The following is a 12,429-nucleotide window of genomic DNA, read 5'->3' as shown; positions in this document are numbered from 1 at the left end:
CCCTCATTTTATTTTATTTATTTATTTGTTCTTATGGTACAAATAAATAAATAAAATAAAATGAGGATAATGGATATCATTATTGTTCACAATTTACAAATCAGGAAACTGAGGCTTAGAGTACCAGGTGGCAACACTGAAATTTGAACCTGGTTTATCTGACTCTGAACTTGCATTCTGATGACCCTCGCACATTGCATGACTAACATTTTACCTCTGACTATACCAAGAAGAATGCATCTAGAAGTCTCATTGATGTTCATACCTGAACAATGAAAAGAATAGGCTTAAATTAATAGTAAAAAGTGTTAGGTGTCCATTAGGAAATACACACATCAGCTGAAGAAAGAAACATTTATTCTTAGAGATCCTGGCTGTTTTGAACATTCATCTTGGGCTGGAAATATAGCTTAGTGGTAGGGTCTGTGCTTACCATGAACAAGGTCCTGGGTTTCATTACCAACAAATAAACAAATAAACAAAAATCAAAACTCCCTAAAGACCAGATAAAATTGTAATCACTTAATAGTAATGTGTATTGAGACTCTGAATTTTGGTTATTGATTGGCAAGAATAACAACACAGCACTTTCCACCCACATAGAAAACAACACCAATGTTGGCTTCTCTTAAATGAAAATATTTCCTTGGCTTTCTCTTAGCTACATATTTTTAGCAAAATTTAAATATACACTGCAAATCATGCCTTCATTTCTTGGGAAAGGAATAGATTTATTTCAATCTAACTTCAAAGGAGCAACAAGCAGACTTTTCTTTCCTAGGCCATTTTGAAATACTCCTACACTATTTCATCCTTTTCCCTCTGAGTTATTTTTTTTCCTCTCTCAGAACTTAAGAGTATGTGAGAGATCTGTACTGTTCTATTTTTGCTAAGGAATGAATTTTGAGCTCATAAATTGTCATCTATTCAATTGTTACCCTTTCTCTAGAGCTTCACATTACAGTCTATGCCAAGTCTTTTCTCCTCCTATGATCATGATGATAACAGAGATACAGGCAATAATTTAGCTACTGTTTAAGACTAAGTGATAGCCTTTAATTGCAAATATTATGTTTATCTTAATTATATCTCCATAATAGTAATTATCTTACTCCTCATAATTTTAAGTTGATGGGCATATTACAAATCAAATAGTAAAAATAAATGCTATACTCATTCTATTGAACCATATTTTATGCCAGACACTGGGCTATACACAAATTTAAAACTTGCAACAACTCTATGGAGTTGCTAGTAACCATTGCCCAGTTTTTCTAAGATGGAAACCTAGGTAAAGCTAGTTTCAGAAGCTTGTCTATGTTTGCATAGAAATGGACCTGAGATTTAAAATGAGGCACCCATATATAATAGGAGAAGATCTTTGCCACCTATTTCTCAAATAGGGCCTTAATATATAGAATACATAAATAACTCAAAAAACATAAAACCAATAATAATAATAATAATAACCCAATTAATAAATGGGCAAAAGAACTAAACAGATGCTTCTCAAAACAAGAAATACAAATGTCCCACAAATATGTAAAAAAATGTTCAACATCTGTAGCAAATGCAAATCAAAACCACATGGAGATGTCATCTTGCTACAGTCAGAATGGCAATTATCAAGAATACAAATAAGTATTGGCAAGTGGGGGGAAATACATTCCTACATTGTTGGCAGGACTGCAAATAAGTACATCCACTCTGGAGATTGAAGATTTTGAAGATTTGGAGATTCATCCAAAACTAGGACTGGTACCACCATATGACCCAGCTATCCCATTCCTCAGTATATATCCAAAAGATTTAAAATCGGCATATCACAGGGACACAGTCACATTCATGCTTATAGCAGCACAATTCACAATAACCAGACTATGAAACCAATCTAAGGGTCCTTCAACAGATGAATGGACAAAGAAAATGTGGTGTTTATACACAATGGGATATTCCTTAGCCATGATACAGAATAAAATTATGTCTTTTGCTGGTAAATGATTGGAACTGGAGACTATAATGCTAAGTGAAATAAACCAGACTCAGAGAGTCAGAGGTCAAATGTTTTCTCTGATATGCAAGACCAGGAAGAGCAGGAAAAATGAGGGAAGAGGGTACATTAAAAGAAAGAAAGAAAGAAAGAAAGAAAGAAAGAAAGAAAGAAAGAAAGAAAGAAAGAAAGAAAGAAAGAAAGAAAAATCAAGGAGTAGAAGAAGGGGATTGAGGGGAGGGAAGAGGGACAGGAAAAGGGGCAAAAAGTGGTATGAATCTGACCTTTCTTTTTTTTATTATTTTTTTTAAAAAGTAAATGATAGCAGAATGCATTACAATTCTTATTACACTTATACAGTACAATTTTTTATATCTCTGGTTGTACATATAGTATGTTGACACCAATTCGTGTCTTCATACATGTACTTTGGATGATGATGTCTATCGTATTCCACCATCCTTGCTAATCCTCTGCCCTCTCCCTTCTCCTCCCACCCCTCTGCCCTATCTAGAATTCATCTATTCCTCCCATGCTCTCCTTACCCCACTATGAGTCAGCCTCCTTATATCAGAGAAACTGACCTCACTTTCTAATGTACATATACAAATATATCATAGTAAATTTTACCATTATGTATATCCATATGACACCAATTTTACCAAACATTTTAAATAAATAGAAAAATCAGTAGAATAGAGGAAAGGGAACAGAGGAAGGTAGGGAGGCAAGGGTAAGGTTAAGTACTAGGGACTTTATTTGGAGCAAATTGTATCCCATGCATTTATAACTATGTCAAAATGAGTCCTATTGTTACATGAAAAATTTAAAAAATCACAAAAAATGAATATTTCAAATGAGGCATCTAACTACAGAGACAATCTGTTCATAACTGGTACAACTCCTATAAAAAGTGGCAAGTTTTATCTTCTAGTTTTATTCTTTCTTCCAAAAAATTTTAAGTTACATTTTATGCAGGCAGGACAAATAAATACAGATATTCCAGAGAAAAATACGAATAAGTAAATGGCCTGATTTATCACTTAGGGTAGATGTCAGTCAAAATTGAGCTACAGCCAGGAGCGGTGGTAGTGAACACCTATAATCCCAGCACCTTGGAAGGCTGAGGCAGGATTCCAAGTTCAAGGTCAACCTCAGCAATTTAGTGAGATCCTGACTCAGAATTAAAAAAATAGTTAGGTGTGGTGGCGCATGCTTCTAATCCCAGCAGCTCAGGAGGCTGAGATAGGAGGACCCTGAATTCAAAGGCAACCTCAGCAATTTAGCAAGGCCCTAAACTATTTAGCGAGTTCCTTTCTCTAAATAAAATATTAAATAGAACTGGGATGTGGCTCAGTGGTTGAGCACCCCTAGTTCAATCTCTGGTACCAATAAATAAAGAAAGAAAACTTAAAAATAAATAAATAAAAAGGATTAGGTTGTAGCTCAGTGGTAAACTGCTACTGGTTCAATCTCTAGTACCAAAAAAAAAAAAAATTTATAGTTTATTCTACTCCTGAGAATAACTATAAAATAGAAGGTGAATTTTGAAAGGCCTTCTATCCAAATTATCTGAGAATCCTAACAGAATTTATTATATATTGCAAAATTTAAGAGGAACCATGGACATAGAGATGAGCTCCCGCCACAATGCCCACCCCTGCTTTTTTTCCTCCCTCCTGATTCTCAGGATTGAACCCAGGGTGTTCCACCACTGAGTTTTACATCACCAGCTCTTTTTTTTTCTTTATTTTTTTTAAATGAAAAATGAATTTTTAAAAAATTTATTTACTCTAATTTGTTACACATGACAGCAGAATTCATAGTGTAATTCATGTGTACTATTCATACTACCAGCTCTTTTTTAATTTTTAATTTTTTATTTTGACAGTCTTGCTAAGTTGCCATGGTTGTCCTCAGACTTGCCATCCTCCTGTCTTAACCTCCCAAGTAGTTGGGATTATAGATATGGCCACTGTGCCTGGCTCCAAGAATGGCTTACTCAGATTCGCAAAGCTTTTTGTGCAACCAGAACCAGTCAGCTACTGGTGGCCTTTCAAATGGGAGAGTTGAGCAAATTTTACGTATTGATTTAAAATCAATAGCACAAGTTTAACACAGGGACAAGAATATTAATGAATTTTCCATTCACTCTTAATGTAGTATTAAAGCAAGTTTCAGCAATATTCCTGCAGCCTCAAATGCCTGTAAACTGGAAAATTCCCTAAAAAGATGCTCATATTTCTTCTAGATCTCATGGTGCCTTCTGGATCACTTGGAAAAGATGAAATTATATCTGTATAATAGTCAGGGTGTAATGAAGTGCTCCTATCCTGCTACCTTCTCTCCTAGGCTAATTAGATCATCGAGAAACACACAGAAGCCACTGGAAGCCCAGCAGGACTGCCTGGGCCACAGGCTCACTGTCTAAGAAGTACAGCAAACTGAAGGGTTGCTGGTAAAGTGAGAGAGCCCATAAAGATATTGGGTGTGGCAATGTGGCAAGCCTGGTACATGAGTGGGGGTATGACAGGAAGCCTAGCAGGAAGTATTCTAGTTCTACTAGTCTGAAGGAAATAGAGAAGACAGGAGAAAGACAACGGGGGCGGAAAAGTAACTCATTTAATACTTTGCTTATGCAGGATATTTAACATTTTACAAGAATCTTTATGTGTGTGATACCATTTTGCTATTTCACACTTTATAATGCTTATTATATAAAAATATTATCTGTAAACCAGCTACACAGGTATGCATCTATAATACCAATTACTCAGGAGACTGAGGCAGGAGGATCGCAAGTTCAAAGCCAGCCTCAGCAATTTGGCAAGACCCTGTCTCAAAATAAAAAATGAAAAGGACTGGGGATATATTGTAGTGGTAGAGCGTTGTGGGTTCAATTCCTCGTACCAAAAAACATGAATAAAATTATCTGTAAATGGATATGATAAATTCTAGTTACACAGTTGATATCAGAGTATCCCCACTTCCTTGGAACTATGAGCAAAATCCTGCATGTGATTGTCAGAAGGTATTTCTGGTGACTGAGTTCTTGTTGATTTCCTTGATGAAGTGATTGTTCCTTTTCCAGAAAGTCATCTCTAGTAACCCTTTCCTTTCTTTCACTTTCTTAGTTCACAGTGTTAAATTACTACAATTTGGGGGGGGACTTACTCAAATTGTGAAGGTGGCCAGATCATGTCACCATTTTGACAATGACATGGAATTTAATGCTTAACAAACAAGCCATAGCCCTGTGTCACACATGACAAGCCATTGGAAAGCTCCAAGTAAGTTTCCTCCTATGTCTTGCCAGCTGGGTTGAAATGGGTATCTTGCTTGAGAAAATTTAAAGTAGGGAAAGGTATAACCTCAGGAATCATTATTGTTAATAAAACATGATGTTGTAGGAGCTGGGTACTGTGGAGCATGCCTGTATCTTCATCAACTTGGGAAGCTGAGGTTAGAGGATCTCAAGTTTGAGTCTAGCCTGGGCAACTTAGCAAAATCCTATCTCAAAATAAAATAAAAAGAGTTGGGAATGTAGCTCAGAGGTATAGCATTCCTGGATTCAATAGTATTAAAAAACAAAATCAATCATGATATAGAAAAGGGGATATTAGAAAAGAAATTTGATGTTCACTCACATAATCATGTCTTCATGTCATAAGACCAAAGCTAAAAGAAAACTCCTACACAAGATTACCTATTAAATAAAATTCAGGATGTATCAGATCCCAGTAACCTTGCATCTCTGTACAGGTTTGAATGCCTTGCAGGGTAGGCAGGACAATGGAAAATCATATACAAAAAGCCCTCATGAATTTTTTTTTTTAGTTATAGTTGGACAAAATACCTTTATTTTGTTTATTTATTTTTATGTGGTTCTGAGGATCAAACCCAGGTCCTCCCACGTGCTAGGCAAGCACTCTACTGCTGAGCCTCAGCTCCAGCCCCAGACCCACATACAATCTTAATAGGCTAAACATAACTCTCAATGCCAATTAACAAATACTTTATTTTGGCTATTTGTATCTTTATAACCATTGAGATATGACCTCAAAAAGCAGCATCTTGCTGTCTATTTTTGAGTACTTAATTAATGGCCTTGCTCCAGGATAAACACATCCTGTTTTAAATTAGATAATGAAAATCTTTTTAAAAACATGTATCTCCTTATGTCTGTGATCTTGTCAGTGATAATGGTTTGATGCTTATCCCTAAACTCATCATTATGTATACATTAAATATGAATAGCTCTTATATATGTCTGTCACACCTGGATAAAATGGTTTTTAAAAATGTATCTTGCATATCATTGTACTTGACATAACAAAATTGCAAATCATTATTTTAAACAAAACTATTATTGTAAATCCCAAAACTATTATTGGGATATAGCTTAGTTGGTAGAGAGCTTGCCTTGCATGCACAAGGCCCTGGGTTCAATCCCTAGCACCAAAAAAAGAAAAGAAAAATATTGAGGGGAATGTTAATTCTGTAGTTTCTCTAATTCATTTACCCATATCTGAAAGATTATTTTTTGTTATTGTTGTTTGTTTTAGTTTAGTTTTTTTGTTTGTTTGTTTGTTTGGTTTTCAGTGCTACGGATCAAGTCCAGGGTACTCTAATACTCTACTACTGAGCTACATCTCCAGTCCCCAGAGAGATTTTAAAAAGATGCTTATACAGTAAATTAAGCATAAGTTGTTATGTTCTATTACACCAGAGAAGTGCTTGCCTGCAAGGATTTCAAGAGCACTCTCAATATCATTCTGAAGACAATTCTGCAAATATTTTTTTTAAAACAAGGATTTATTGAAATTCTCTCATTTAACACATACAGTTCAATGATGTTTAGTACATTTTGCAATTTCTTTTAAAAGTGCTTGTCCCTGGTAAGAAGCTTGTATTGAGTTTTCCTCAATCTTGTGAATCCTTTCAATTCAGGTGTATTGGTTGCTTCTGTTTCTAGGTTACCCACTTGTACAGAACTCACAGTCCTGGCTTGCTAGAAGATTGAAAAGCTTCCCAATGACATGTTTTAACAATATTTGATTGCCTCCACAGGTAATCAAAATACTGAGAACTCCACCTGGTTAATCCTGTTTTATATCACAATACACTCCAAAGGTAGGATGTGATAGGTTAAACATTTGCAATGCTACTAAGCCCGTTTTTTTGCCATCAGATATTAAAATGGTTTATTCCACTGCCAAAATACAATGTAGTTAGTCATCATTAAATAAATTTTTCTCTGCTTCTTGGCAGGCGAACAACCAATTGGTTATCGGGAAAGATTGCCATGATGCATAATTTAAAGCTGCCATAAAGTTTGTATCTGTATTATCACCTATGCATTAGCATTCTTAAATAGCTTGCAGTGAGTTATGGAAGCTGATTTAATTTAGCACTACTGATCCATCTGAAAATAGAACTGTTATGTTTTCAATTAACATATCTTTAATCAAAAGCTAAAGAAGAAACAAAACAAAGGAGGGAGGAGGGAAGGGCTAAGAAAGAAACCATATAGTTGTCAGTCATCCCTTGATTCCAGGAAACCACCCCCCCTTCCTCACAAATACCTAAATCTCTGGATGCTCATATCCCTTATATAAAATGGTATAATATTTGCCTAGAAATTATATGCATCCTCCCATGTACCTTAAATCAACTCTATATCATTTACAATACCTAATAGAATGTAAATGTCATTTAAATAATTGTTATATTGTAATGTTTAGGGAATAATGACAAGGAAAGAGGTCTACACATTCAATACAGTTTCAGTTTTCCTAGACCTAACTAGACAGTACACAATCTGCAGTTGTCCCACAGATACAGGATCTATGGATACAAAGGGCTGACAGTGTTTGACAGTTTTGCTTCAAAACCTGCCATGTATACTATATTCTACTAAGCAGTGGGAAACTCATTTGTAACTATAGGCACATTTTTTTAAAAAATGAACAATTTGTTTTGAGAGATTAGACAATAAAACATGGAATAAGAAAGGTTATTCAAAGGAATACTTATTTGGGAGTAAATTACATAGAAGAATTACAATAAAGGGTCAAAACATCTTGGAGAAGAGAGATCAATGTAGCTCAAAAATATTAAGATCAATTACATGAAAGAAAGAAGACATGAACTGGAGCTACAAATGGTTAATATTCTTAAAAGAAAATTTCTAAATGTGGGGATACTATGATATATAGCCAAAATTTCACTAGTGACATAAACTATATTTATAACTACCTAAGTTATCTTAGAAATAAGATACAGAACAATGGAGCTGAAAGATAAAAAGCATAGTCTGCAAATATCTACTGTTCTTAGTTTTCATATTTCTAGACAAAAATGAAGTTCAACAAGTTAGGGAAACCCAGCATACCAAATTTCTCTCTTGGGCCATGGTCCTGCACTTAATCTAATTAAACGTCTGAGAAGTTGTACTTTTAAAAAAATGCTTATCTTTGTTTATTTTAGAATTCTCTGAGCTTATCTGGACAGTGGAACATTTTTACTACAGAATATTTTGGTGGCATGTGAAGGAAATGAACTCCATGCAATAGAATATAGGAAATACTAATCCACAATAAAACAAACAAACAAACAAATAGATTTAAAAAATGAATAAGGATCTTAACAAAGATCTCACCAAAGAAGATATACAGATGACAAATAAACATCTGAAAAGATGTTACACATCTTTTGTTGCTATTGTTTGGATCTGGAATTTTCCTCCAAAAACTCTCATATTGAAGGCATGGTCCCCAATGCAGCAATGTTCAGAGATGCAGCTCTTGGGAAGTGATCATATTTAACTTATCAGTGGATTAACCTATCAATGGATTCTTAATTGATGGCATTATTGGGGAGAGTAGAGACTATAAGAGTTGGAGCTTAGTTAGAAAAAATACATCTTGGGGCAGGGGGTGGGATGCCCTGGATGGCTAGTTCTTGTTCCCAATCCCTTCCTTTCTTTTTATCTTTTCCCTATTCTTCACTCTTCTTTCTTCTCTTTTATTCTCTCTTCCATTCTCAGCTGCCATGAGATGAGCAACTTTGCTCTTACCATAGACCAGTAGTAATGGAACTACCCAACCATGCACTGAAACCTCTGAAACCATGAACCAAATAAGTCTTTCTTCCCCACCCCCATTGCTAGTACTGGGGATGAACCCAGTGGCACTTTTTTTTTTTTTTTTGTCTTGGTGCCTGACTCCCAGGGGCACTTAAGAGATAGCATCTCACTGAGATGCCCAGGCTGTCCTTGAACTTTTGAACCTCCTATTTCAGCCTCCTGAGTAGCTGGAATTACAAGCATGCACAGTGTGCCTGGCAGATCTTTCCCCCTTTAAGTTATTTTTCTCAGATACTTTGTCATAGTGATGAAAAGCTAATACATATGTTATCAGAAAAAAAATGCTAAATAAAACAAGATATGACTACACATGTATTAGAATGATCAGAATCCAGAACACTGAAAATATCAAATGCTGGCAAAGATATGGAGGAACAGAAGTTGGTTGGAATGCAAAATGGTCTAACTACTTTGGAAGACAGTTTTGCAGTTTCTTACTAAAGTAAATCTACATTCACCATATGATCTAGCAACCATGCTCCTTGGTATTTACCTAAGTTAAAAACATATGTCCATATGAAAACCTACACACAGATTTTTATAGCAGTTTTATTCAAAATTGCCAAAATCTGGAAACAACCAAGATGACTTTTGTAGGTGAGTAGATAAATCAACTAAGGCACATTCAGATAATGAGATATTTATTCAGTGGTACAGAATGAGCTATCAAGCCTTGAAAAGATATGGAGGAATTTTAGATACATATTGCTAAGTGAACAAAGCCAATCTGAAAAGGCTACATATTCCAACTATATATTCTGGTAGAGGCAAAACTATATAGACAGTAAAAAGTGCATTGGTTGTCAAAAATTAGGTAAGAGGGAAGGATGACTAAGCAGAGCACAGAGCATTTATAATACTATAATGGTAGATTCAAAGTACATATTTATTCAAAAGTGCAGAATCCACATAGCAAGAATGAACCCTAATGTAGTCTATAATGATGATCTTGGTGATGATGTGTCAGTTCAGGTTTATCCACTATGATACATGTACCACTCTGGTGGGAGAGGTTGATAATGGGGGAGATTATAAATGTTCTGGGCAGGAACTCTGTTCTCCTTCTGCTCAGTGTTGCTGTAAACACAAAACTGTTCTAAAAAGTAAAATAGAAATTAATTTAGGTGAATATTACACACCAGTGGAATCTGGCCCATACATATTTTGTTTGCCATTTTACCTACTAACATTGCCTAATTGGTACCAAGTTTTATTTTTAAAAGGTATGGGGGTAGATAGATATCAATCACTGTCACGTTGTTTGCATAGGGTCCCATGGCACAGTGAGTGGTAGAGTCCAAGTCTCCTCAACTCTAGTCTCCAGCTTGTTTTATAAAGTTCTGCCTTACAGCAGCTTCCATATGTACACCCTAAAGCCCACAGAAAGACAGATGTACGGATTGGAACAATGTCACAAACAATCTTGAGAGGAATAAAATAGGAGCTCAAAGCCTAACTTACTTAGATGTGAACCAGTATACATGAAATTTTTAAAAAGTAATTAAAAAATACTTAAAATTTTGTTTTTAAATTTGTAAAATTTTTTAAATTCATAGATGGTTCCAATAAGAATAGACAATCATGAATCAATTCTTCAGGATATCTGGTCAACATTTTTAGTTCCACAAATTGGAAGTAGAATATTTTCTTTCTTTTTAATATGGTTTCCTTTATTATTTTATTTATTTTAATTTATATATGACAGCAGAATGCATTATAATTCTTTTAATATATATAGAGCACAATTTTTCATATTTCTGGTTGTATACATAGTATATTCACATCAATTTGTGTCTTCATACCTGTACTTTGGATAATAATGATCATCATATTCCACCATCATTAATTACCCCATGCCCCCTCCCTTCCCCTCCCACCCCTCTGCTCCCTCTCTGTTGAGAGCCACAACCAAGTCAAGATGGTGCCTGGCATTTTGCCAGAAGAAGTGGTTGAGGGGTAGCGCCAGTGAGCCATTAAGATGATGATAATTAAGTTAAGCTGTGTATAATTATTAAGATAATGACTGATTGCTGTAACTGGATGATGCTAAATTGAAACAAGCTGTGTATTCAGTTGTGTATATAAACCTCTGCTGTCCAGCAATAAGGCGGCTCCTGCTACCTCAGATGCCCGCTACTTTTGAGTTCTCCTGGAGTTCCCGTTGAGTTTGCATGGGTTCTGGAATAAAGTTCGTTCCTGCTTGAATCTACAAGTAGCTCATGACCTCCCGGTTATTTGTGCCCAGCCAGACTGTGGCACCTCTCCCTATCCCACTATGAATCAGCCTCCTTATATCAAAGAAAACATTTGGCATTTGTTTTTTTGGGATTGGCTAACTTCTCTTAGCATTATCTTCTCTAATCCATCCATTTACCTACAAATGCCATGATTTTATTCTCTTTTATTGCTAAGTAATATTCCATTGTGTATATATGCCACATTTTTGTTTTTATCCATTCCTCTATTGAAGGGCATCTAGGTTGGTTCCACAGTTTAGCTATTGTGAATTGTGCTGCTATAAACATTGATGTAGCTGTGTCCCTGTAGTATGCTGTTTTTAAGTCCTTTGGGTATAGACCAAGGAGAGGGACAGCTGGGTCAAATGATGGTTCCATTTCTAATTTTCCAAGAAATCTCCATACTGCTTTCCATATTGGCTGCACCAATTTGCAGTCCCACCAGCAGTATATGAGTGTACCTTTTTTCCTACATCCTCATCAACACTTATTGTTGTTTGTATGCATAATAGCTGCCATTCTGACTGAAGTGAGATGAAATCTTAGAGTGGTTTAATTTGCATTTCTCTAATTGTTAGTGATGATGAACATTTTTTCATGTATTTGTTGATTGATTGAATATCCTCTTCTGAGAAGTATATCTTCGGGTCCTTGGCCCATTTATTGACTGGGTTATTTGTTTTTTTGGTGTTTAGCTTTTTGAGTTTTTTATATACCCTAGTGATTAGTTCTATTTGATGTGTTAAGGGATAAAGATTTGCTCCCAAGATGTAGGCTCTCTATTCACCTCATAGATTGTTTCTTTTGCTGAGAAGAAACTTTTTATTTTGAGTCTATCCCATTTATTGATTCTTGATTTAATTTTTGTGCCACAGGAGTTTATTAAGGAAGTTGGGGCCTAATCCCAGATGATGGAGATTAGGACCTACTTTTTCTTCTATTAAATGCAGAGTCTCTGGTTGTATTCCTAAGTCCTTGATCCATTTTGAGTTGAGTTTTGTGCGGTGAGAGATAGGGGTTTAATTTCATATTGTTGCATATGGATTTCCAGTCTT

This window comes from Ictidomys tridecemlineatus, chromosome 4 (genome assembly GCF_052094955.1).
Source record: "Ictidomys tridecemlineatus isolate mIctTri1 chromosome 4, mIctTri1.hap1, whole genome shotgun sequence".
Classification (NCBI taxonomy): Eukaryota; Metazoa; Chordata; class Mammalia; order Rodentia; family Sciuridae; genus Ictidomys; species Ictidomys tridecemlineatus.
Note: the sequence above shows the minus strand (reverse complement) of the source record.